General features: G+C 48.9%; 1 protein-coding gene across 1 annotated transcript in view; it reads left to right on the top strand.

Moving 5' to 3' along the window:
• Positions 1-24,149, top strand: part of MLLT1 (MLLT1 super elongation complex subunit) — a 64,167-nt gene that overhangs the window by 17,138 nt on the left and 22,880 nt on the right. The gene's annotated exons all lie outside the window — the stretch shown is intronic.

Below are 24,149 nucleotides of genomic sequence, written 5' to 3' on the forward strand. Positions count from 1 at the left end.
TGGTCTTAGGGGGCTAGTCACCGGCCGTGAGCAGTGGCCAAGACGCAGAAGTTACGTCAACGTCCGACGGTAGGCGAGTGGTTCGATGTGTCTGGTCCATCTATACAGAATTTTCGATGACCTGGGGGGGAGGTTTAATTGTCGAGTGAAAAAAGCAAGTTTATGTATATTATTCATAGATAAAAGGAGTTAGGTTCATCAACATGTTAAAAGGGTAATCTGGGGGCTAGGGTTATAAGGGGTTTTTGTTTTATTTTCTTCCATGTGTGTTTTTTAAACACAACGAATATATATATTTACATATATTGTTTTATTCCGTCCAGGCTGCTGTAACTAAATACCACAGACCGGGTGGCTTATAAACAACAGAGGTTTATTGGCTGGAAGTCCACGATCAGGGCGGGTTGGGGAGGGCCCCCTCCCGGGTCACAGACTTCTTGCTGTGTCCTCACGTGGAGGAAGAGGCAGTGATGTGTGGGGTCTCTCTTAGAAGAACAAGCATCCCATTCGTGAGGGCTCCGCCCTCAGGACTTAATCACCTTCTGAGGTCCCACTTCCTCCTTCTGTCACCTCCGGGGGCTAGGACTCCACATAGGAATTGGGGGGGGGACACATTCGGACCATAGCATTTCTTTTTTTTTTTTTTTAAAGCCCAGTGATTAAGATAAAAAAAGAGCCTTCCTGGCAGCCTGCCTTTGTTTCTCACAGGCGCCACCAAGAGGCCACGTGAGCTTTCCGGGCTCAGAGGTGTGCTTTTCCACAAGCGCGGTTAGCCTGTCTGCAAGCAGCTCTGCCTTCCCTCAGGAAGGAGACCTCCCTGGGAGGCCGGCGGATGCCACCGCTTGCCTGATGCGTCCCTCGTTTAGCCCTGGCTGTTCCGCACACCACCAGGCATCCAGGGCCTCGGGGAACAGTGCTGAGGTGTGCTGACCCACGGGGAACCGAGTGCCACTTCGGCGGGTATGACTCAGTGGGAGTTGGCTGTGGGCCCTCTGGGGCCCAGGTCACAGAAGCCTGGGTCATCCCGAGGCTTTTGGGGGATCAGGACGCAGGAGGCCCGGGGAGTGGCCACTGTTGAGCGAAGAGGCCGAGCCTGTGTGCGCGGGCAAAGCCTCCATGTCTCTTCGGCAAAGGCTGAGGGGGGAGATGCGGGGGAGAGACTGCCCTGCTGGGGCTGGGCCCTGCAGTGGGCGGTGGGGCGGTCTTTGAAGTCCCGCCTAGGGAGGCCTCACTGCCCCAGGAGTGTGGAGGACGGGGCAGAGGCTGTGGAGGGGGGACGGATGCGGGGGTGGGTCTCAGGGCAGGTGTCTCTGGCCTCCCAGCTCCCTGGGGGCAGCCTGTGACGGGGGAGGATGGTAGCAGCTTGCTGACGGCTGGGGAGACTGAGTCCGTCTGCCCAAAGCTCCCGGTATTCATGTGCACTGGTGTTCTGAGGGACGGGGGCTGGGGGCGTCCTGTCGCCACTTAAAGCTCATCTCTGGGTTAACTAGATTCATTCCTTTGAGGTTCAGAAGCAGTCTGGGGCCCCCCAGGCCAGCAAGGCTTTCGTGTTTCCTGTGACCTGTCTGCTGTCTGGTCCCTGACACCATGTGGGAGCTGTGTTTGCAACCACCTGGGCAGTGGTGGGGTGCCCGCTCAGCTTCCTGGTGCCCCCCAGGGGCCCGCCAGGAGCCTAGGGCTTAGCCCAGGGGAGGAAGTCCCACACAGAGGCTGTGCTTTGCTGCGTCAGCGGCACTGGCTCTTGGAGCCCTTTCTCCTGGCCCAGGGACCTTTGCTGCTCTCCAGGTTTTCTCTCGAAACGTTGGCAAGAAGCAGGAGTGCTTGGTGCTTGCGCCTTAGCTGGCACCTTTCCTGTGGTGGCTTCTGAAGCCTCTGTTAGTGGTTGTCGTTGCCCAGGCCTCTCCCACCGGGTGGGGGATGCTGCTCGGTTCCACTTAGCCCCAGAAAAGGCACAGTGCTCTGGCAGCTGGGAGGGGGCTCGGGGTCCGTCCGGATCCTGTTCCAGCTTCTTGGCCGTGAGCCGAATGGAGCCTTCCGAAGGGCTTACCGTCTGGAGGACGGGTGGTGCTCAGCGTTGAACAGGGAGGCAGCAGCTCCGGCCCTCACTGCCTCACCCCTCATCAGGCCTGCAGAGCCTGCTGCTGGAAGCCCCGCCCAGGCCCTTGGGCCGCTTTCTGTCTTCCCTGGGAGCTGCAGGAGCCCTGGGCGCCCGTGAGGACTGCTCGATTGGGGTTACCGGTTACTATAGGACACAGAAGCATTTTTTTTTCTTTTTTCAGCTTCATTGAGGTGTAATTGACAAAATTTTTTAAGACATTTAAAGTGCACCACGTGATGATTTGGCAGATGCACACATTTGTGAGAGGATTTTCCCCATCGAGTTAACTAACACATCCATCACCTTACACACCTTTTTTTTTTTTTTGAGAATATTTAAGTTCTACTCTCTTAGCAAATTTCAATTAATGATAGTATTATCAGCTATGGTCCCCATGTTACACATCAGATCCTCAGACCTTATTTTACAGCTGAACATTTGCACCCTTTTACCAACCTCTGCTCACTTCCCTCACCCCCCAACTCCTGATAACTACTTTCTACTCTCTGTTTCTATGATTTTCTTATTTTTTTAGGTTCCACATGTAAGTGATACTATGTGGTATTTGTCTTTCTCTGTCTGGCTTATTTCACTTAGTGTAATCTCACTAGGTTCATCTACGAAGCATTTTCTTCTTCAAAATCCCAAGCCCGTTGAGATTTCCCAAGTTCCAGATTCCAAGCCCAAACAATATTCCACTGTGTCTGTGGACATATACACACACACACTGGCCACATTTTCTTGATCTATTCATCCATCGTTGGACACTTAGGGTGCTTCACAGAAGCATTTTATTTGGTTTTGAAGCTGGAGCCATGCCCCCATGTCTTCAAGCCCCTCAAGACTGCTGGGGACTCTGAAGCCCAGAGAGGGTATCTCCTGCTCCAGCTTGCACAGCGGGTTGGCACAGAGCCAAGGTGGCCCAGCGTTGTCTCCCTTCCGGCACGTCCACTACTTGGGATTGCGTGAGGTTCACCTCGGATCGGCGGCCGGTCATTTCAGTGATGAAGGACACTTGTCCCAGAGAAGAGCCTCTCCTCTCCCTTTTTATGTTTGGGTCTGCGTAAGAACTGCATGCTGGAGTGTCCCTCCAGGCTGAGTTGTTACCCTGTGCTTATGGAATCTCAGGCAGACCATGTATCTGAAGGCGGCCAGGGAGCCCTTGGAGGGAGAATCGAGCGCCTGGCCTTTGTAGTCCCCTGACTTGGCAGGTGGCTTTGTGGGGCTGGCTTCGTGTTGGAGGATGTTGAGGCAGGCCATGGTTGGTTCTGTTTGTTCAGCACCCCCTTCTCAGCCTTTTGCAGTGGGGGAGAGCTAGGCCAGCCACATGCAGAAGCCCCGGGTGTTACAAAATCCAGATTGAGCAGGTGCAACCTGCCCACCCCCGTAGGAGCCCCAGGAAAGGTCTCCACCATGGGTCACTGCATCTGCCTGCCGCGTCCTGTACTGCTCCCCTGAGCCTTGCATCCAGACTTCCTTTACTGAGTTCCCAAGGTTCCACCCCTCTGTCCTGCCCCTGGTGGGGAACAAAGGGAATTCCGGGTGACCCTTTGGCCATAGGATGTGTCTCTCCTGGGCACAGCACCCTCACTTCACTGGGACATCGAGGAAGCAGAGAGAATCCCTCTGAGGGTGTCCTGAATCCTTGTGTGCTCTTTCAGGATCCTTGGGCTTTCTTATTGGGAGTAAGCAGGTGTGTGTGTATGAGTATGTCTCTCTCTCTCTCTCTCTCTCTCTCTCTCTCTCACAAGGGCAGGGCAGGACCCTGGGCTCCTTAAACCTCTAGTCCCAGCTCCTCTTCCAGGCCCCAGCATGCCGCCACTTCCCTGGGTGCCCCTTTAGAGGGCGCACGTGTGCAGCTCACCGCCCCTGTGTGTCCAAGCCATCCAGGGTGGCTTCTGGTTCAATTTAAAGAGTTTTTGTTCGAGTCTGGTTTCTCGAGGCAGAATTTACTTAACTATGATTCTTTCATTTTTAGGTATTGTAGGTTTTTGAAATTTTGGCTTGTGTTTACTTGAAATCTGTTGGTGTGTGGCTGTTTTTTCTGTTAAAAAAAAAGAAAAGGAAGGTCCTGTTCCTAGGCATAGACTTGTCTGACCAATTCCTGCCGAGGCTTGTGTGCCTGGGGCAGGAGTGCCGCTGTGAGCCTGTTCTCAGAACTGCAGCATGTTCTTGCTCAGGACCCACGCTGGCCACCTCTGTTCCTGGAGGTGGTTTTGCCCCCAGAGCTCTAGAGGGCGGCCCTGAACTGGGAGAACTCAGGAAGCGAGGCCCACTGTGGGAGGGGCCTGGGATGCAAGTCCAGTCACAGGTCCTGTGGGGTGTGCGCACTGGGCCAGGTGCTCTGCTAAGCAGCTACCTACTGAGCCTCCAGACGAGGCCTGGAGGAAGGTGATCTCCCCAGTCTGTGGATGAAGGAGCTCCTGGTTACCCAGTCACTTGGTGAAGGCCACGCGGTCACAGGAGCCTGTGATTGTACGTGTACACCTGTTGCCTAAACACCTGAGACAGGCATGACCCAGGGCGTCCGCTGCTCACAAATCCTGGTGTTGGCTTACATCTGGGTGACAGGGATAGTGTTTTAGGCATTGTGTGCTGCAGTTGTCTGAATGTGGGTCCCTGCTTTCAAAGGTTTGTAGAGATCAGACAGTTGTGGGAAAGTAAACACGAGTTAACCGCAAAAGGAGCTTCTACAGGCTTGGGGTACTGTTTGAAGTAGGGTCGTTGCGAGTGGATTTGCTGATGGCTTTTCCACCCTGACGTAGGCAAGGGTTGCATTTGGTTACAGTGCAGCTCTAGGTAAGTTGATCTTTGAGATAGTAAGCGAAGGGGGAAGTGAGTGGACAGCTTACTTCCCTGGGCCTCAGTTTTCTCTGTCCACACGATGGGGCTTCTAGTTGTGCCTGCCTTTCAGGGCCAGTAGGAAGATTCAGAGAGATGAAAGCCAAAGCCTGGGGCGCCTGGGTGGCACAGTCGTTAAACGTCTGCCTTCGGCTCGGGTCATGATCCCAGGGTCCTGGGATTGAGCCCCACATCGGGCTCCCTGCTCAGCAGGAAGACTGCTTCTCCCTCTGCCTGCCACTCCCCCTGCTTGTGTTCCCTCTCTCGCTGTGTCTCTGTCAAATAAGTAAATAAAATCTTAAAAAAAAAAAAAAAAAAAGGCAAAGCGCTTGGCCCAGTGCCCAGCAGGTACCAGCATTTGCTAAGAGTGTGTTGTTACTGTTGCTGTTGAGGTGGGTCCTCTCCTGTTGGTTAATCTGCCTAAGAAAGGTGAGCTGAGAAAGCAGCCTCCACAGGCCCAGAGGAGATGAGCATTCCAGAGATGAAGAACGATGACTTTTGGCTTTTCTGGTGAGTGGGGAGGGTCTCTGCCCACAGCAAAAACAGGCATATTCTCAAGCATAGGACATTTTCTTGTGTCAGCCTGAGGGGTTTTTAGCCACTCTTGACCCTGAATACAGCGGTGTCTGTGAACTGAAAGAATTTTGCTTCCGTGTTGTTTGGCCGTAGTACTTTACGTGAGGCTACATTCTGTTTGACAGATAAAGCACTCCTTTCCCCGAAGGAAAAAAAATTGGAGTGGAGCGGGGGAGCTTTGTCTTACTACAAAAGTAATATATGTGCATTGTTGAGCATTTTTACTAAGATCACTTCTGACCCCAAACAAGAGGTGTCCTTTCTAAGAACCCTTCTCCAGCTCCGACCCTGCAGGCACTGGTTGGGTGCCCTGCAGTTAGATTCAGTTCGGACACTGTCTACTCGGAACTAGTTCAGGCCCCACAGGTTAAGGACGCGGCCCCAGGGGACTGCCCCCACTTCCAGTGCCAGTTGCGAGCCCCGGCTTCTAACGGGACGAGTTCCCACAACCCCCTCCTCGGGTTACATAATTTGCTAGAACAGCTCAGAAAACTCTGATAAACATTTTACTTACTGTTACCAGTTTATTATGAGGGATATCATTCAGGAACAGCCAGCCGGAAGACGTGTACAGGGTGGGGGTCTGGAGCTTCCATGCCGTCCCGGGGCACACCGCCCTCCTAGCACCTCCTGTGTTCACCAGCCTGGTGTTCTCCAGACCCCATTGTTTAGGGGTTTTATGGAGGTTTAATACGTAGGCATGATTGATTAAAATCATTGGCGGTTAGTGACTGACTCAGCCTTCAGCCCCTCACCCGTCTCTGGAGGTTGGGAGGTAGGGCTGGGAGATCCAAGCTTCTCATCAAGGCTTGGTCTTTCTGGCAGCCAGCCCCAGCCAGCCACCCCTGTCTAGGGCCCCACCAAGGGTTGTCTTGTGACAACCAAAGACGCCCCTGTCACTCAGGCCATTCCAAGGGTTTTGGAGATCTGTGCCAGGAACCAGGAACAAAGCCCAAATGTCTTTCTCAGGTACCACCGTTGTCAAAAAAATCTTTTTTGAGCGAGGTGAAATTTACATGCAGCTAACCATTTTCAGGTGAGACCTTTTCATCTCCCCATCGTCCCCAGCCCCACCTTCTGGTAACCTCTCGTCTCTGCTTTCTCTTCTGTGGGTTTGCCCATTCCGGACGTCTCATGTGAGTGGAGTGGTACAGCGTGTGTCTTTCTGCGTCAGGCTGCTTCCGCTCGGTGTCATGGCTGCAGAGGTTCCTCCATGTTTGCAGTGGTGTTGTTGCTCCGTGTCTTCTTATGACTGGGTGACGTTCCCCTTATCCTCAGGGGGTAGGTTCTGGAACGTCCCCGCCAACACTGAGTTAGTGAAGCCTGAGCCACTGTTGCGAGGGGAGGGGAACAAGGTCTGGGCTCCTGGGAGCCTCTGGTCACATGCAGTTCATCGACTGATGGGTCTGTAGCCATGTGTTCTGGGTGTTTCTGTCTACAGACACCTTATTGAATGTACACTGTGGCTTCATTAACACTGAGCTCACAGCCAACTGCCGGAACCCAGCTTGTCTGACAGATGTATTTTCTCTGTAAGGCACCTCACAGCTGCCCTGGGTTTAGGCCCTCGACAGCACCTCAGCATCGTGCCTGGGGTGCCTTTCAGACCATAAAATCACCCGCGGAAAGCACAGGAATGTGAAAGCCATGGCCCTGGATATACCACAAGAAGGACACTTGTTTACAGCCCGAGAGCTGAGACAGGAAGGCAGAGCGTCACCTTGTTCGGAATCAGCTGGGAGCAACCCGGGAGGCGCAGAGTTTTCACCCCTCCGTGCGTGTCTGTGAGTGAATGTGAGAGCCACAGTGTTGATTGTCGGTTTATAAATAAATTTTAGTGAGTAAGCCAAATTCACAAATATGGAACGCGTGAATGGTGAAGATGAACTAGGCTATAATTTGTTTATTCGTTCATCTGTCGGTGGACGTTTGGGCTGTTTCCACTTATTCGCTACTATCCATCGTGCTGCTCCCCCAGCTGCCCCATACTATATTCCCACCAGCAGTGTGTGAAAACTCCTCGATGCTTGTTATTTTCCATTAAAATTTTTTTTTTTATTATGGCCTGTCTAGTGGGTATGAAATGGTATCTCATTGAGGTTTTGATTTCCTTAAAGACCGATGATATTGAACATCTCACATGCTTATTGGCCATTTGTATGTCCTATTTGGAGAAACGGCTATATACATCCTTTGTCTGTTTTTTAATTCAATTGTTTGTCTTTTTGTTGTTGAGTTATAAGAGTTCTTCCTATATTCCAGATAGTAAACCCTTACCAGATGCTTGACTTGACAAATATTTTCTCCCATCCCATAGGTTGTTTTATCATATTCTGATAACGTCCTTTCATGTATAAAAGTTTTTGATTTTTATAAAGTTCAATTTATCTAATTTTGTTTGTTGCTCACACTTAGAGTATAAAATCTCAGACTCCATTGCCAGATCTGAAGTTGTGAAGGTCTATCCCTGTTTACTTTACTTTCATAGTTTTACATTTTATATTTAGATAGTTGATCCATTTTGAGTTAATTTCGATATATGCCATGAGGTAGGGTCCAGTTCATTCTTTTGCGTGTCATTATTCATTTGCCCCAGCACCATTTCTTTAAGAGACTAATCTTTCCCCGTTGAGTTGTTTTAGCATCCTTGCTGAAAATCAGCGGGCCATAGATGTTTGGGTTTATTTCTCGACTCTCAATTCTATTCCATTGGTCTTCATGACATTATACTAGTTTTGATTGTTGTGAATTTTTTTTAACGATTTATTTATTTGGGAGAGAGAGAGAGAGCGCGCGCACGTACATGCACACGCTGGGGCGGGGCAGAGGAAGAGGGAGAAGGAGACTCCCTGCTGAGCAGGGAGCCCAATGCGGGGCTCGATCCCAGTACCCTGGGATCATGACCTGAGCCAAAGACAGATGCTTAACCAGTTGAGCCACCCAGGCGCCCCTGGTTGTTGTAACTTTTTAAAAAAGATTTTATTTATTTGAGAGAGGGAGAGTGCACAAGCAGGGGAGCGGCAGGCAGAGGGAGAGGGAGAAGCAGGTTCCCTGCTGAGCAGAGAGCCCGACTTGTGGCTCGATCCCAGGACCCTGAGATCATGACCTGAGCCGAAGGCAGATGCTTACCCAACTGAGCCACCCTGGCACCCCCTGATTGTAATTTTATAGGAAGTTTTGAAATTGGGAAATGACAGCCCTCCGATTTTGTGGGGGTTTTGTTTATTTTTTAGTGTGGTTTTGGTTATTTGGGGCCTCTTCAATTCCGTATGAGTTTGATGTTTGACTTTCCATTTTTGCAAAAACAGACCACTAGAATTTTGATAGGGATTGTCTTGAACCTGTAAATCACTTGGGAGACATTACTCTTTTAACATTATTAAGTCTTCCAGTCCAGGAACATGGAATGTCTTTTCATTTAATTAGGTTTTCTTTAATTAATTTCTTTCAGCAATCTTTTATACTTTGTAGTATACAAGTCTTTTACCTTCTTATTTAAATTTATTCCTAGGTATTTTATTCTTTTGCATGCTATTATAAATGGAATTATTTTCCTAATTTTCTTTTTGGATTGTTCTTTGATGGTGTATAGAAACACAGCTGATTTTTGTGTGCTGATCTTATACCCCGCAACTTTACTGAATCTGTTTATTTTTTTGTGGCTTCTTTGGGATTTTCTACACGTAAGATACCATCAGCAAGTGGAGATAATTTTACTTCTTCCTTTCCAATTTGGATGCCCACCTCCCTTTTTTCCCTTCCTCTTGCCTCATTGCTCTGTCTGGGACTTCCATTGTGGTGTTGAATAGTAATGGGGAAAGTGGCCCATCCTTATCTTGTTCCTGATCTTAAGTTTTAAAGCTTAAGGCTAGGGGCGCCTGGGTGGCTCAGTTGGTTAAGTGGCTGCCTTCAGCTCAGGACGTGATCCCGGGGTCCTGGGATCGAGCCCCACGTCAGGCTCCCTGCTCAGCAGAAAGCCTGCTTCTCCCTCTGCCTGCTGCTCTGCCTACTTGTGCTCTCTCTCTCTCTCTCTCTGTCAAATAAATAAATAAAATCTTAAAAAAAAATAAAGCTTAAGGCTGAGTTTTCAGTGTTTTGCCATTGAGTGTGGTGTTCGTGGTGGGTTTTTCAGAAATGTGCTTTCCAGGTTAAAGAAGCCCCCTTCCATTCCTAGCTTTCTGAGTGTTTTCATCATGAAAGGGCCTTACATTTTTCAAATACTTTTTCTGCCTCCATTGAGATAATCATGTGGGTGTTTTTCCTTTGTTTTATTAATGTGGCATATTACGTTTTAATTGGTTTTCTTACATTGAACCACCCTTGCATTCCTGGGATATATGGCAGTTGTGTGTATAATCTTTCTTTATTTAAATTCAATTAGACAACTTAGAGTACATCATTAGTTTCAGGTGTATAATCTTTTAAGTGTGATATTGGATGCTAGTATTTCTTTGAGGATTTTTTATTTGCAGGGAATACTGGTCTGTTGTTTTCTTGTGGTATCTTTGTCTTTGGTAGTGGAGTAATGCTGGCTTCATAGAATATGTTAGGCAGTATTCCCTCCTCTTCTGTTTTCAGAAGAGTTTGAGTAGAATTGGTATTAATTCTTTGAATGTTTGGTAGAGTTTATCAGTGAAACCATCTGGTTCTGGACTTTTCCCTAATGACGTTGAGCATGGTTGAGCATGTTTTCATATACTTATTTGTCATTCTCTCTAACGAGGTGTCTGTTCAAAGCGTCTGCCATTTTCTAAAAGTTGAGTTGTCTGTCTTACTGAATTTGTGAGATTTCTTTATATTTCTGGATGTCAGTCCTTTATGATACTTTCATTTGATGGCTTGTCTCCTCAGTCTGTTGGCAGTGTCTTGCAAAGAACAGAAGTTCTTGATTTTGATGAAGTCCATTTTATTGATTTTGCCTTTTCTGGTTTGTGGTTGTGGGTGTTTGTGTGTGTGTCTGTGACATAATATTTGTCATTTTAGCCATTTTTAAAGGTACCATTCAGCGCCATCGAGCACATGTACAATACCATGCAACCATCATTATTTCCAGAGCTTTTTGATCATCCCAAATAAAACCAAACCAATGAAAGAATAACCTCTCCTCCCCCTGTCCCTGGTAACCTCTGTTCTACTTTCTGTTTCCCTGAACTTGCCTCCTGTAGGTATAGCTCACACACATGGAATTGTACAGTACTGGCCCTGGCTAGTCGGCACTCTCCACTGCACATCGTGGCCTCAGGGCTCATCCGTGTTGTTGCGTGTGTCAGTGCCTCGTTCCTTTTTAAAAGATGAATAGTATTCTCTTGTGCAGATGTACCCACCACATTTGGCTTTTCCATGTATCTGTCTATAGCTACTTGGGTTGCTTCCACATTTTAGCTACCATGAACACTGCTGTTAGGAACGTGAGTATAGAAATACCCCTTTGAGATGCTGCTTTCACTTCTTTTGGTTGTATATCCAGAAGTGCAATTACTGGAACATAAAGTAAATCTATTTTTAATATTTTGAGGAACCCCCATGCTGTTTTCCACCACAGCTGTACTCTTGTGAGGTCGTCGAGTGCAGTGGCCAAGAAAGAATTCTTGAGACGTTGTATGGTGCAACTTAGTAAGTTTATACAGGGACAGGACCCGTGGGCAGCAAGAGCCGCACTTCTGTATGAAGCCGGTGGTTATGTGCTTAGTGCTCAAGGGGGAAGGGACGTGCAAGGAGTATTAGATCATAAATGTTTTCTTCAGATTTCTGCTCGTAAACCTGCTTTCGCAAGATTTCTCTGGCGCTTATCACTCAGTTCGACATTAACTATCGGGGAGATGTATAGGCAGTCATGAGACCCTTTAAGAATGTAGCAACCAGCACAGATCTGATCCTTATCAGAACTATTATAGATCAGCCTTCTGGACTAAAGGTGCACATTTTTCTGCTTCTATCCCTCATCAGTATTGAAATTTTAACAACATGAAATCTTCCAGTCCACGAACATGGATGTCTTTCCATTTACGTGCTCTTTAATTTCTTTCAGCAGTGTTTTGTGGTTTTTATTGTACAATTCTTTTACCTCCTTGGTTAGTTAATTCCTAAGTATTTTATTATTTTTGATGCTATTGTAAGTAGATTTATTTTCTTAATTTGTTTTTACTTTGTTCATTGTTACTGTATAGAAATGCAATTGACTTTTGGTGTTGATTTTTGTATCCCATAACTTGGCTATTTTATTTATTCTAACCGTTTGTGCGTGCGTGTGTGTGTGCGCGTGTGTGTGTGGCGTCTGAAGATTTTCTACATATGAGGTTATCATCTGCTAACAGATAATTTTACTTTTTCCTTTCCAATTTAGATGCCTCCTTTCTTTTCTTTTTCTTGCCTAGCGCTCTGGCCACAACTTCCAGCGCTATGTTACATGGAAGTGGTGAGAGGCATCCCTGCCTTGTTGCTGATCTTAGAGGAAGAGGGCTCAGTCTTTCACCATTGAGTGTGATGTTGGCTGTGGGTTTTCCATATGTGGCTTTTATTATGTTGAGGTAGTTTCCTTCTGTTTCTAGTTTGCTGAGTGGGTTTTTTTTTTTTTTTTTTAATCACAGAAGGATGTTGAATTGTGTCCAATGCTCTTTTCTGCATTTATTGAGATGATCATGTGATTTTTATTTTCTTTAATATTGCTACACCTCAGATCATTTTATACTTAGGAAAAAAGTATTTAATGATAACCTAGGCCAGGGGCTGTGTAGCCCCCATGATCCTCACATGGCCCCACAAAGGGGTAGGTCCCATTGTACAGGTGGGAAAATGAAAGATGAGGGAAGTTAACCTGCCCAAGATTCCACAGCTAGGATGGGGGAGCGCCCAGAGTGGTCTGCTCTCATCTTACTCTGAGTTTGGCCTTCATTCTTTTTCTTTTGCTTTTCCGTGGTACTTAAATTTGTATGTGTTTGTTTGTCTCAGGTCTATCTCTCCCCCTAGAATGTCAGCTCTCGAGGGCAGCGCCCCGTCAGTCATGCTCTCTGCTCTGTCCTGGCCTGCAGCACAGAGATGACACTGGGTAAATATTTGTGGAATGAGTGACTAAATGGACGGACCAGACGGATTCTGGAGGGGCAGCTGTGTGCGTCAAGAAGCCTTGTGACACGACCAGCAACCCCTCCCCCCTTTTTTAAAACTGAGGTGAAATCCGTAGAACAGAAAATTAACCAGTTTCAGATGAACAATTCAGTGGCGTTTTAGTGCATTCACAGTGTTGTACAACCACCACCTGTATCTAGTCCCAACATATTTTCTTCAGCCCACAAGGGAAGCCTGTCCCCAGTGAGCAGTTGCTCCTCACGTGACCTTTGGTGTCTGGCTCCTTGCACTTGCTGGAACAGGTGCTGTAACTTGTATCGGAACGCCGGTCTCGTTCACGGTTGAATAACGTTCCGCAGCGTGGCCGTGTCCCAGTTTGTCTCCTCATTCATCCGCTGATGGACATGTGAGCTATGGGCAGTTCTAGGCTGTCGTCAGTTGTCTGCTGCCATGAATACGTATGTGCGTGTGCTTGTTTGAACACCAGTTTTCTGTTCCTTTGGGTAGATACCTAGTGGCGTCGCTGTGTCATATGGTGTTTCTCTTTAGCTTTTTCTTTTTCTTTTTCTCTTTTTTTAAGTCATTTCCATGCCCAGCGTGGGGCTTGAACTCACGACCCCGAGATGAAGAGTCGCACGCTCTTCCAACTGAGCCAGCTGGGCGTCCCAGTGTTTAACCTTTTAAAGGACCACCAACCTGTTTTCCACAGGTGCTGCATCATTTTACCTTCCCACCAGCAGTGTGTGAGGGTTCCAGTTTTCTCTGCATCCTTGCCAGCACTTCCTTCCTTTTTTAACTTAATAGTTTTTCCGATCATGGCCATCCTAGTGCGTATGAAGTGTGAAGTGGTATCTCATTGTGGTTTTGAATTGCATTTTCCAAAGTGACCAATGAGGCCAGGAGTCTTTTCGTGTGCTGGTTGGCCAGTTGCAGATCTTCTTTGAGGAAAGATGTATTCAAGTCTTTTGCCCATCTTTTAATGTGTTTTTGTTGTTGAGTTGTAAGAGTTTTGCATGAATTCTGGCTAGGTTCCTGTCTTTAAACGCTGACAGCAAAGCATGTTATTGGGCAGAATGAATGGACAACGTGAACATCCCTGAGTTGGGAGCTCAAGGTCATCATCTAGGGGGATCCAGACGGTTACCCTCTGATCCCATGTTGACCTAGAAGCCTGTATGAGCTGTGGCTGATTTATTCCTGTGGAAAGTGAACTCTAGAGCATTGGGAGTGGCCTGGGAGAGCATGCTCGGGCCGCCCCAGGACAAGGCAGTGTGTTTAGGACAGGTGAATCGGTTCCTGGGTGTCCTAGGACCAATCAGGTGAGCAGTTTTGCTGAAATTCTCCCTTTATATCTGTATGTTGTCTTGGAAGTGGCCAGATGCATTTGAAGCCCTTCTCTCTCTCTCTTTTTTTTTTTAAGATTTTATATATTTACTTGACAGAGAGAGTGCAAGACAGCACAAGCAGGGGGAGTGGCAGGCAGAGGGAGACGCAGGCTCCCCGCTGAGCAGAGAGCCCAATTCAGGACTCGATCCCGACTCCAGGATCATGACCTGAGCCAAAGGCAGGCGCTTAACTGACCGGCCCCAAGAAGCCCTTCTTGTTTCAGTGTGTGAATTACATTTCATACAGTGGCTATCCAGTAGAAATATAGAAGCCCCCTATGTAATTAAAGTGTTTTTAGTAGCCACATTAAAAAGGTCAAAAAAGAATCAGGTGAAATTAATTTTAATTATGTAACTTAGCCCACTATATCTAAAACATTATCATCTCAACATTAATCAGTATTTTTGAATTCCTGAGATATTTTGTATTCTTTTTTCATACTAAATCTTGGAAATTTGGTATGTGTATTATACGTACTGAATCATGTCAATTTTGACACGAAATTTTATCAGAAAGACTTGACCTATATTTAGATTCCATGAAATTCACATTCGAAGAAAGGAGTAAATTCACAAACTCAGGTTGCTCCAGATGTACATAAAGGTCTTCCACTAGCAGCCGAGTATGGACTGTCTCATGGTCCAGGATTTTTTTTTTTTTGTAACTTTTAATTTTGAAATAATTTTAGAAACACAGAAGAATTCAGAGATTGTAGAGTCCTCATGTTCTCCACACCCCGCTTCCCTAATGTTTATCTTTCCCATGACTACGGCACACGGTGTTAATTTGGATTGGTAGACTCTATTAACAGACTTGGGATTTCCCTGTTTTCTAGTGTTCTTTTTCTGTTCTGGGATCTACTTCAGGATCCTACGGTGCATTTAGCATCATGTCTCTTTTGCCTCCTTTAGTCTGTGATGGTTTCTCTGCTTTTCCTTGCCTTTTCTGACCTTGGCGTTTTAAAAATACTCTAGCCACGCATTTTGAAGAATGCCCCTCAAATTGGGTTTGTTTGGTGTTTTCTCATGATTGCATGGGGTGGCAGATTTTGGTAAGAAGACCACAGAGGTGAAGAGCACCCCCCCCCCATTATATCGTACCAGGGAGGACCTGATATAAACTTGACTTATTACTGGGAATGTTAACCTCGATCCCTTTGTTAAGGTGCTGTCAGTCTTCTCTGCTGTAGTTACTGTCTCTTTCCATACTCTGCTAGTTATTAGAAGCGAGTCAAGTCCAGTCCACACTCAGGCAGAGAGAAATTAAGCTCCACATCCTGGTAGGTATCATTCAAACCACCATGGTAACTAGTATCTATTTGGAGGAGATACTTTGAAAGTACACAGTTAACCTGTTTCTTTTTCAAGTTTCATCTGCTAGTTTTAGCAGTCCATCAGTGGTGTTCTGTGCCGATCTGTTTCCTTCATGTCTTCCATTATTCATTGGAATTTTTCTGTAAGCAAGTGTTGTCCTTTCTCCCCCCATCTATGTACTCATTCATTCATTTATTTATATCAGTATGGATTCATGGATATTTGTTTTTTTCCTTTGCATTATAATCTAGTCCTATTATTATTTTCAAACTGTTCTCACTCTGGCCAATGGGACCTCCCTCGGGCGGGCCCTGTGCTTTTTTGTTACGTTCCCATGGTTTTGGGGGTCCTTCCCTCATTTTCAGGCACCACAGGGTGCTCAGGCTCGTCTTGGGTTTCCCTGCCCCAGCCCTAGAATCGGCCATGTCTACAGGGGCCCTGCTCTCTGTTATTAAAAAGTGGGACTGAAAGCCAGGGTCTGGGAGTGAAGTGTGCTTTTGCTCCTGGGGCATCACTGCATTTGGGCCTCCTGTGACAGACCTGGGGATTATGTGCACATATCCAGTTGACCCTTGAACGGCACGGGTTTGAACCGTGTGGGTCCACTTAGATGTGGGTTTTTTTTTTGGATAAACACCGTTCAGGACTGTAAATGTATTTTTTCTTCCTTATGATTTTTTTTTTTAAATAACGTTTTCTTTTCTCCAGCTTACTTTATTGTTAAAGAACACAGTATCTGATAATATAACATTGGTCAACATTGGTCAACCAGTAGGCTATTAGTCGTTAAATTTTGGGGGGGGGGAGTCAGAAGTTTATATGCAGATTTTTGACTGCTGGGGGAGCTGCGGGGAGATAGGTGGCCCTAAGCCCTGCCCTGGTCAAGGGTGACCTGTGCTCACCGCCTCCGCCTGCATGTTACTTCTGTGTCCGTCTGTCGGCACGTAGATCACAGTAACCATCAGCTCATACCAGTGCCTGCACCAGCAAGCCTTTTCTAGCATTCCTCCCTCCATTGCTTAGTTTAACTTTCTCTGAGGGGAGAAACCTGACCCTCACTATCTATAATATATTCGCTTATTGTTGAACTCCAGTGGACTGGGAAAGTAGTTTACGAATTGCTGACCAGTACTCCTGGGAGAAGTAAATTTACCAGCTGGGGTACAGTGACTGTGTGTAGTTTTTTTTTTTTTTGGTCTTGGGCCTTCGGGTGTCTGGCTGAAACACAGCTTCTTCACTAGGTCATATGTGACAGCTCTGTCCCTCCATCTTGTTGGTGTGGTTACGTCTACATGTGTAGTATGGTTAGATTCATTCGTCACGGTCTACATTCCATCTTGGACCCCTCCTCCTGCCTGTCTGGTTATTATTATTATTGTTTTGGTTTGTTTTCAGTGAAATTCACTCTGGGTTTTGACATGCGGTCGTGCATCCGCCACAACAGTGCGGTGCAGAGCAGTTCCAGCCTCCCCCCGATCCCCTCCCGCTGTCCCTTTGAAGCCAGTCCCCTTCCCCCCTCGTCCCTTGTAAGCACTCATCTGTTTCCCATCCCTGTAGTCTGGCCTCTTCCAGATTGTCATAGAAATGGAACCACACAGCGTGCAGCCCTTTGTCTATACAGAATGCGCTGGAGATTCATCCGTGTCGTTGCCTGAACGTGGGGCTCGTTCCTCTTTATCATGTGGCTGCGCCGCGCTTTGTGTACCCGTTTGTGGCGTGAAGGACATTGCAGTTGTTTCCGGTTCTGGGTGATTATGAATGAAGTTGCCCTAAACATTCCCATGCCCGTTTTTGTGTGAACGTAAGTTTTCAGTTCACGTGCGTAATGATCCCCGGTGGTGTGGGGTCGCTGGTCGCGCGGAGCGGGAGTGTTTGGCTTTGTAAGGCGTACCAGCAGCCAGCTGTCCGCGGTGCCCCGCGTGCCGGCCTGCACTCGGCACGGCTGCTTGTCTCCGCGTGCTTTTCTCAGGGACTTGTGTAGTCGTAGCTCTCTTGTTTAAAAAGTAGCTTTATGGAGCTATAATTCACATGCCATATAATTCATCCACTGAAAGTGTACATTCCACTGGTTTTTTAGCATATTCGGAGTTGGGCAACCATCACCACTAATTCCAGAACATTCCCTCACCCACAAAGAAACTGTCTGCATTAGCAGTCACTCGTCATCCTCCCTCCCTCTAGTCCCTCACAACCACTGATCTACTTTTCGGCTATAGATCGGCCTGTTCCGAACCTTTCATATAAACGGCACCGTACAGTCTGTGGCCTCTTCTGACTGGCATCTTTTATTCAGCATAATGTCTCCAGAATTCCTCTGTGTTGCAGCACACATCAGTATTTCATTCCTCTTTATGGCTGGATGTATTCCATCGATGGAGGGGACCACATTTTGTTGATCTGTTTGTCATTTGAGGCGTTGTTTTCTGCTCTTAGCGATTTTGTGTACAGGTTTTCGTGTGCATAGATGTTTTCACTTCTTTGGGGCAAATCCATAGGAGTGGAATTGCTGGATCATATGGTAATTCTAGGTTTCATTTTTTGAGGAACTGCCATACTTTTTGCCATAGCAACTGCACCATTTTACCTTCCCACCAGCAGCGCACGGGTCCCAAAGCCTCTCCACATCCTCACCTTCACTTCCTGTCTTTCTGATTCTAGCCGTCCTAGTGGATGTGACCTAGTACCCCTAAACCCACATCTGAATCCCTAAATCTAAATCATTAGGTTTTGATTTGCGTTAACTCACTGGCTGATGACACTCAGCATCTTTTCATGTGTTTGTTTGCAATTCATATATTTCCTTTGGTGAAGTGTTCGGAAGTTTAGAGGTTGTTTTTTTTTGTTGTTGTTATTTGGGTTGTTTTCTTATTTTTGGGTTTTAAGAGTTCTTAATATACTTTGGATACAAGTGTCTTTATCTTAGTACTGCCAGGGTATTATGGGGGACTCATTCAGAAAGAACTGGGGAATGTGTAGGGAAAGACTTCCCTTAGGAAGCCACGTTTACTCTGAGAGTCGCGGGTGGGTGGGGGTTGATGGGGTGGAGAGTACCAGAAGGCACTTTTCCAGATGAAAGTGTTGCAGGATTTTTTTTCTCCATTGGTGCCCGTGGTTCTTGGTCACGCCACTTTGAAGAATGAAGAGGTAGACCAGACAGAGTGGTGGGCGGCAAAGCAAGGTTTATTGAGCCATAGCAAAGTGATAGTACAAAGCTCCCAAGGAGGGAGGGGACCTGATGGGGTTACCACCAGTTTCAAAGTCTAGGGGTTTTTATGGGCTTGTTGGCAAGGGCTGTTTTAATCTGATCAACCCTCCCTGCGTCTGTCATCCAATCAGATTTTTGTCACCTATCTATCATATGGGAAAGGGTGGAGGAATCTTTCCAGGGTGGTGTAAAATCCTCCTTAGGGTGGTTTCCTCTTAGGGCGGGGGGGCCTTGTCCATGCCTGCCTGCCTTCCAACTATCCTTCATCAAAAGCAGCTGCACTGTGGAGGTGGAGAATCAGGGGCACTTGGATTCTGAAGGGAGGCTGGGTGGTTGGCAGGGCAGCTCAACCCAGGCACATCAGGAAGCCATTGGAGTGTGCCAGCTGGGGGGGGGGTGCCACTTTCTTCATAAAAAGCCCTCTCAGGCCTGTGTGTGGGGAGTGGGTGTGCTGTTAGACCCTCAGTGAAGGGTCGAGCCCTCTCATGCCTCTGGGTTCATCTGCCTCTGGTCAAGGCTCCAGAGTGCTCAGCAGAGTGCCCATCTCATGCCCGTCCCAGAGTGTGTTGTGGCAGGGTCACATTACAGAGCAGATCTGCGTCCATGTTTCCCAGAAGTAATTCAGTGGCTGCCAAACAGGAAGTACTTGTCTGTGTCCCAGATGGGGGGTGGGGCTGGGGAACTGGGGCCCTGAAGTATCCACATGGGAGGGAGACTCCAGGGCTTGGTCTTGGGCATGGTGAGCAGGTGTGGGGGATGGACCTGGCGGGGGGGGGGGCCGCTGCCCCTCCCTGAGCGTGTGACCCCTGAGGACGTGACCTTTGCCCTTCCCTCCCACCCCTCCCTGTGCTAGGACCAGCTCTTGGCGGCTTCCTTCAATTTCGCGAGTTGGTGACCCCATGATTTACCTGTGTTCACGGCACATTGACCTTGGCTTGGAGTTGCTGTTTTGGTTTGGTTTTGAGTCATTCGCTGAGGCCGGCAGCTAGACTCAGTAGTTGTTCTAGATGTAAGGCATCATTTGATGTGACTTCATTTTCCTTGGGAATCCTCGTAGGTCTGATTCTTTTCTTTTTCAAAGTCAAGCTGGTTCCTCTTTGTCCCAAGTTTCTGGCTTGGGGTGATTGGCAAACCCGAGAGGAGAGAAGGCAATCAGCTGTGAAATGGTTTTCTTTTTTTTTTAAAGATTTTATTTATTTATTTGAGAGAGAGAGAATGAGAGATAGAGAGCATGAGAGGAAAGAGGGTCAGAGGGAGAAGCAGACTCCCCGCTGAGCAGGGAGCCTGTTGCGGGACTCCATCCCGGGACTCCAGGATCATGACCTGAGCCGAAGGCAGTCGCTTAACCAACTGAGCCACCCAGGCGCCCGTGAAATGGTTTTCTACACTCTCCTTTCTCCTGCAGCACCTGCCTGGGCCAGAGGTGCCGCCTGCGCCCTGTAGGTGTTTGTCAGGGAGTCACTGCTGGCCTGGGCTCATTTTGGTGTTGAACTTGCAGCTCGACTGTTTCATGGTGAGATGTACCATCGATGTAATAACACACTCTGGGAGGAGGAAAAACCTATCAGGTGTGCACGCTGACTTTAAGAGATAGCCCAATTTTCAGAACTGGTCAAGTGTAAACAAGTTCATTTTGGTTATTTGCTGCTAATATGAGACATCCTCTCTGCCCTCCACCCCCACCCCCTATAACAAGCTATTATTGGACAGTGAGCCCCAGCCATCACTAACTCTCCGTGGCTTTACTCAAATGCTATTATCTGAGGTCAGAGGAAGGGCTTTTTGGTACATTTTATTAGGAAGTTTGCGTGGTTTTATTTGGAAGGGTTTTTTGGTTTTGTTTTAAAGTAAGTTGAAACAGCGCTTGCCAGCTTCCGAGCCATAAGCCCTCAGAGGCATCTTCTCGGACACATCCTGGCTGACTTGTGTTCTGTGGAAATAACCATGTAGACAGTGTGGTAGGATTGGCAACAAGCTGGTGGGGGTCCCAGGGCCACCTAATCCTGCGCTCTTCTGCTCCCTCCCCCCCACCCAGTGGAAAGGGCCCTGGCCTGCGAAGACCCTCTCCCTTGGGCAGGGCGGGGCTGTTCCCACCTGCCCTCAGTTTAAATTGAGACTTGGTGTGTAACAGCCGGCCTTGAGTGATTGGGTGGGGAACTCACATTCTCCCCTCCCAGCTTGCCCCCCTTCTAGGGTCACCATCATCTCGGCCCTTTGCCCATTCGTGGGTCAGCTTTTGGGGGCTCCACAGAGCTCAGGAGGCAGGCAGCCCTCTGCGGAGCTGGCTGCTGGCGACTCCTGTGCGCAGGGACAGTTGGCCGGTTGATGCCACCCAGGGGGCCCAGCCTCACGGGGCGGACCGGGGGGGGGGGGGGCGAGGAGCCAGAGCAGGAGGGACATTGTGCTGGTAGACCAACCCAGGGAAAGGTCAGGGGGCTGCCGGCTTGTGACAGGCCGTGTGAATGCCAGCCCGCTATGCAGCTAGGGTTGTCTTTCCCTGTAGTGGCCCTTCTGTTCCTCCGTGGGGGACTCCAGAAGCACCTCTGTTTCTTAGAGGGTGGTGTCTAGAGCAGCACAGAGAAGCACCTCGAAAGAGCAAATGTGTGTGAGAAGAGGCTCAGCCTGACCCCAGGATGCTGGGAGGGACAGTCTACCCTCCAGCTTGGCTCCCTAACCAGTGCCGCCTTCTGGGCTCCTGGAGAAGGGGATGGAAGAATTGGCCTGGAGTCACCTTCCCTGAGAATCTTTCCTGACTGATGAATGCATTTCCTGTAAAGATGGGAATCATGTAACTGAGTCATTCGTACTGTCACCCCTCAAAGTGAGGGAGGGGTGCAGATGAGTAGGATCGGGCAGGCTGTAATGTCAACATTAGCCCACCCCTGTGCTCACTCGGGGCCAAGCTCTGGGCTCATACGGCCTCTGTTCTGACTTTGAGAGAGGTGGTCCTGTGTTCATCATGGCAGAGCAGTTGTGGGGAGGGCAGGAGGCGGGCCCAGACTGATGCCACCTTGTTGGCCAGAGCCGCAGTCTTCTCCCTCCTTCCCTTGTACACTCAGAACCCTGTGGTTTTGTTTCCTCCCCTCCTTGAGGCTCAGAGAGGTGGAGTGGCTTGTCCAGGGTCACACAGTGAGTCGGTGGCAAAGCTGCTTTGGCATCCAGAAGGTCTTGGACCCCAAAGCCCACGGTTTTCAGCCCACATTGCACTGTTTTCCTTAAGCCTTTTAAAGTCATTTTTCTGCGTCTAACTACAGAGGTGATGTGTGTGGGCTGCAGGGAATCGGAGTCCTCTCTCCAGGCTGTCTCCTTGAAGTAACCACTGTAAGCAATTAGTGAAGTCCTTCTAGAAACAGTTTTTTTTGTGTGGGGTATGTGTGTGTGTGAGAGAGAGAGAGAGAGACAGACAGGGAGGGACGGAGGGAGGGAGATGCATTTTTAAACAAATATCTTTGACCTCCCACATCAGTACCCCTAACTCTACCTCGTTGTTTACGACGGCTGCGTGGCGCACCCTCTAGCTTAGACCTGCTGTCACGTCCCTGATGGGCACCTCTAGAGGCCTCCCACTTGAGGAATGCCTCAGGGACCCTCCCTGAGCATCGGAGTCCTGGAAGCGGGACTTCAGGTGTGGTGGCGGGGGCTCCCCACGGTGCTCCCCTTGCTCTCCTTCCCTGGGCGGTGGGCAGTCCCACTTTGCCCCAGCCGCAGGCCTGTGCCAGCGCACCGTGAAATCGGGGGCCAGATGGGGCGGGGCTGTGTCCACAGGAAGAGGAAGACGCCAGAGGCTGTGGTCCGTGGACTCGAGTGCCTGACTCTGTTGGTTCCACGTGGCCTTGACAAATGATTAAATGCCACCAAACCTCAGTTTCCTCTCCTGACGTATGGTGAGAGCAGTGACGAACTCCCAGAGTATTTGTGAGCCTGAAGGAAGGTGCTAGGTAAAGCCTGTGGTGCAGCGCCTGGCCCCGGGGAGGGCTCCCTGAGTGGTGCTGGTGGCAGGGTGGCCGCTTGAAGCAGAGAGCGAAGCATTCACCAGGTGGCCCAGGAGGATCCCAGGGGACTCAGGGATGGAGGGTTTTGTTGGCCTCATCTGGGCTCCATGAGGGGCACTGTCTGTGCCCTTGTCCCCAGAACCAGGAGAGAGTCCTTTCCTAGTAGGCGGTCAGCAGATGCCCAGGGGCAGAGCTGTGAGCAGGGCTGGGTGTTAAGAGTCTGTTAATGTAGAAAACTTAAAAAATATCTGCAGAAGTAGAGACAGTAGCAGAACAGACCACAGCACAGCACTTACCCCCCACCCGAGCAGTTACGCACTTGAGTACAGTGCTGTTTTCATTTCTAGCCCCGGGATTATTTTGAAGTAAGTCCAAGACATCCTGTTTTTTAATCTGTAAATATTTCAGTCTGTGTCTGTAAACGATAAGACTCTTCTAAAAGTATCTAGCCACAATGTCATCATAGCTGGGAAGGAACAAATTAACAATTTTTAATATCAAATATCCAGTAATGTCAGTTTTTTTATTATCACGGGTATGTATATATATATATATATTTTTTTTTTTAATAATTTATTCAAATCAGGATTCAGGTAAGGTCGGTCCAGAGTGGCTGGTTGCTGCGTTTCTTAAGCTTCTTTTAAATCTTGTCTGTCTCTCCATCTCTCTCTCTTTCTCTCCCTTGCAAAGCATTTTAAGAAGCTGTATGGTTTGTCCCGTGGGGAGGTTGCTGACTGCAGCCCTGTAAACTGGCAGTTAGATATAGGGCCATGATCAGATTCATGTTTCACTATTTTATGAACCCTGGGGCCTTCTAACAGGGGTATGGCAGACAGGCACCGAAAGAGAAGTGTGGGCAGGGCCCAGATAGCAAGGACACAGCCCCGAGGCCCTCCTCAGCTGGTGCGTTCTGGGCCGCCGGGAGTCTGGCTGCACACACGGGTAGGGCTGAGAACCTGGGGGTCCTCCAGGGCCAGCCCTGCCGGCTGCAGAAGAGGGTGGGGCCCGGGGTGGCCAAGGGGCAGCAGCGGAAACCACAGGTCTGGTCAGCCAGCCCCACGGCTGTGGGCCATTGGCCTTGGCGCGGGCCCGTGCCAGCCGTGGGCCTTGGCCAGGGCTCCCATGGCCTGGATTGCCCGAACGCTGTGGACGAGTCCACGCGCTCCAGGTTTGGGCGCTGGCACCAGTTTGGCCAGTTCCTCTGCATCTTAGTTTGCTGAGTCTAGAGAGAGACGCTGGCCTGTGGCCAGTATCCTGGACGGTTGGGTGGCCGCCTGCAAGCCATGCTCAGAACGTTTGAGGCCGGCTCCGGCTGCCTTTGCTGAGAGTGAGGCACCTGCAGTGTCTGGCTGGAATGACAAGGATGTTGCTCTTGGGACTGTGGGCCCAGCACACCCTGAACTTGGCTGCTCCTCACTGAACACGTTGCTGGCTCTTGGAAGCGTTGCCAGGCAGGGGGCGTCACAGGCCGGAGGTCTCATTCCAGGTCACCAGGGCCAGACACACGGTGGGCACTCAGGGGAAGGCCTCCGCCTGGCTCACATGCTGCATGCCCAGCTCTGGGGAGCCCTAAAGCACTCCTCCCACTTTGCTTCAGGGACCAGGGCTTAACGCAGCCTGCCCAGAGTGAGTCCCGGCTCTCTGCGCACCGCCCGCGTGGCCCCAGGCAGCTC

The sequence above is a fragment of the Eumetopias jubatus genome, unplaced genomic scaffold (assembly GCF_037043125.1).
Source record: "Eumetopias jubatus isolate StellerSeaLion01/CBP00866 unplaced genomic scaffold, mEumJub1_p1.0 scaffold_1, whole genome shotgun sequence".
Classification (NCBI taxonomy): Eukaryota; Metazoa; Chordata; class Mammalia; order Carnivora; family Otariidae; genus Eumetopias; species Eumetopias jubatus.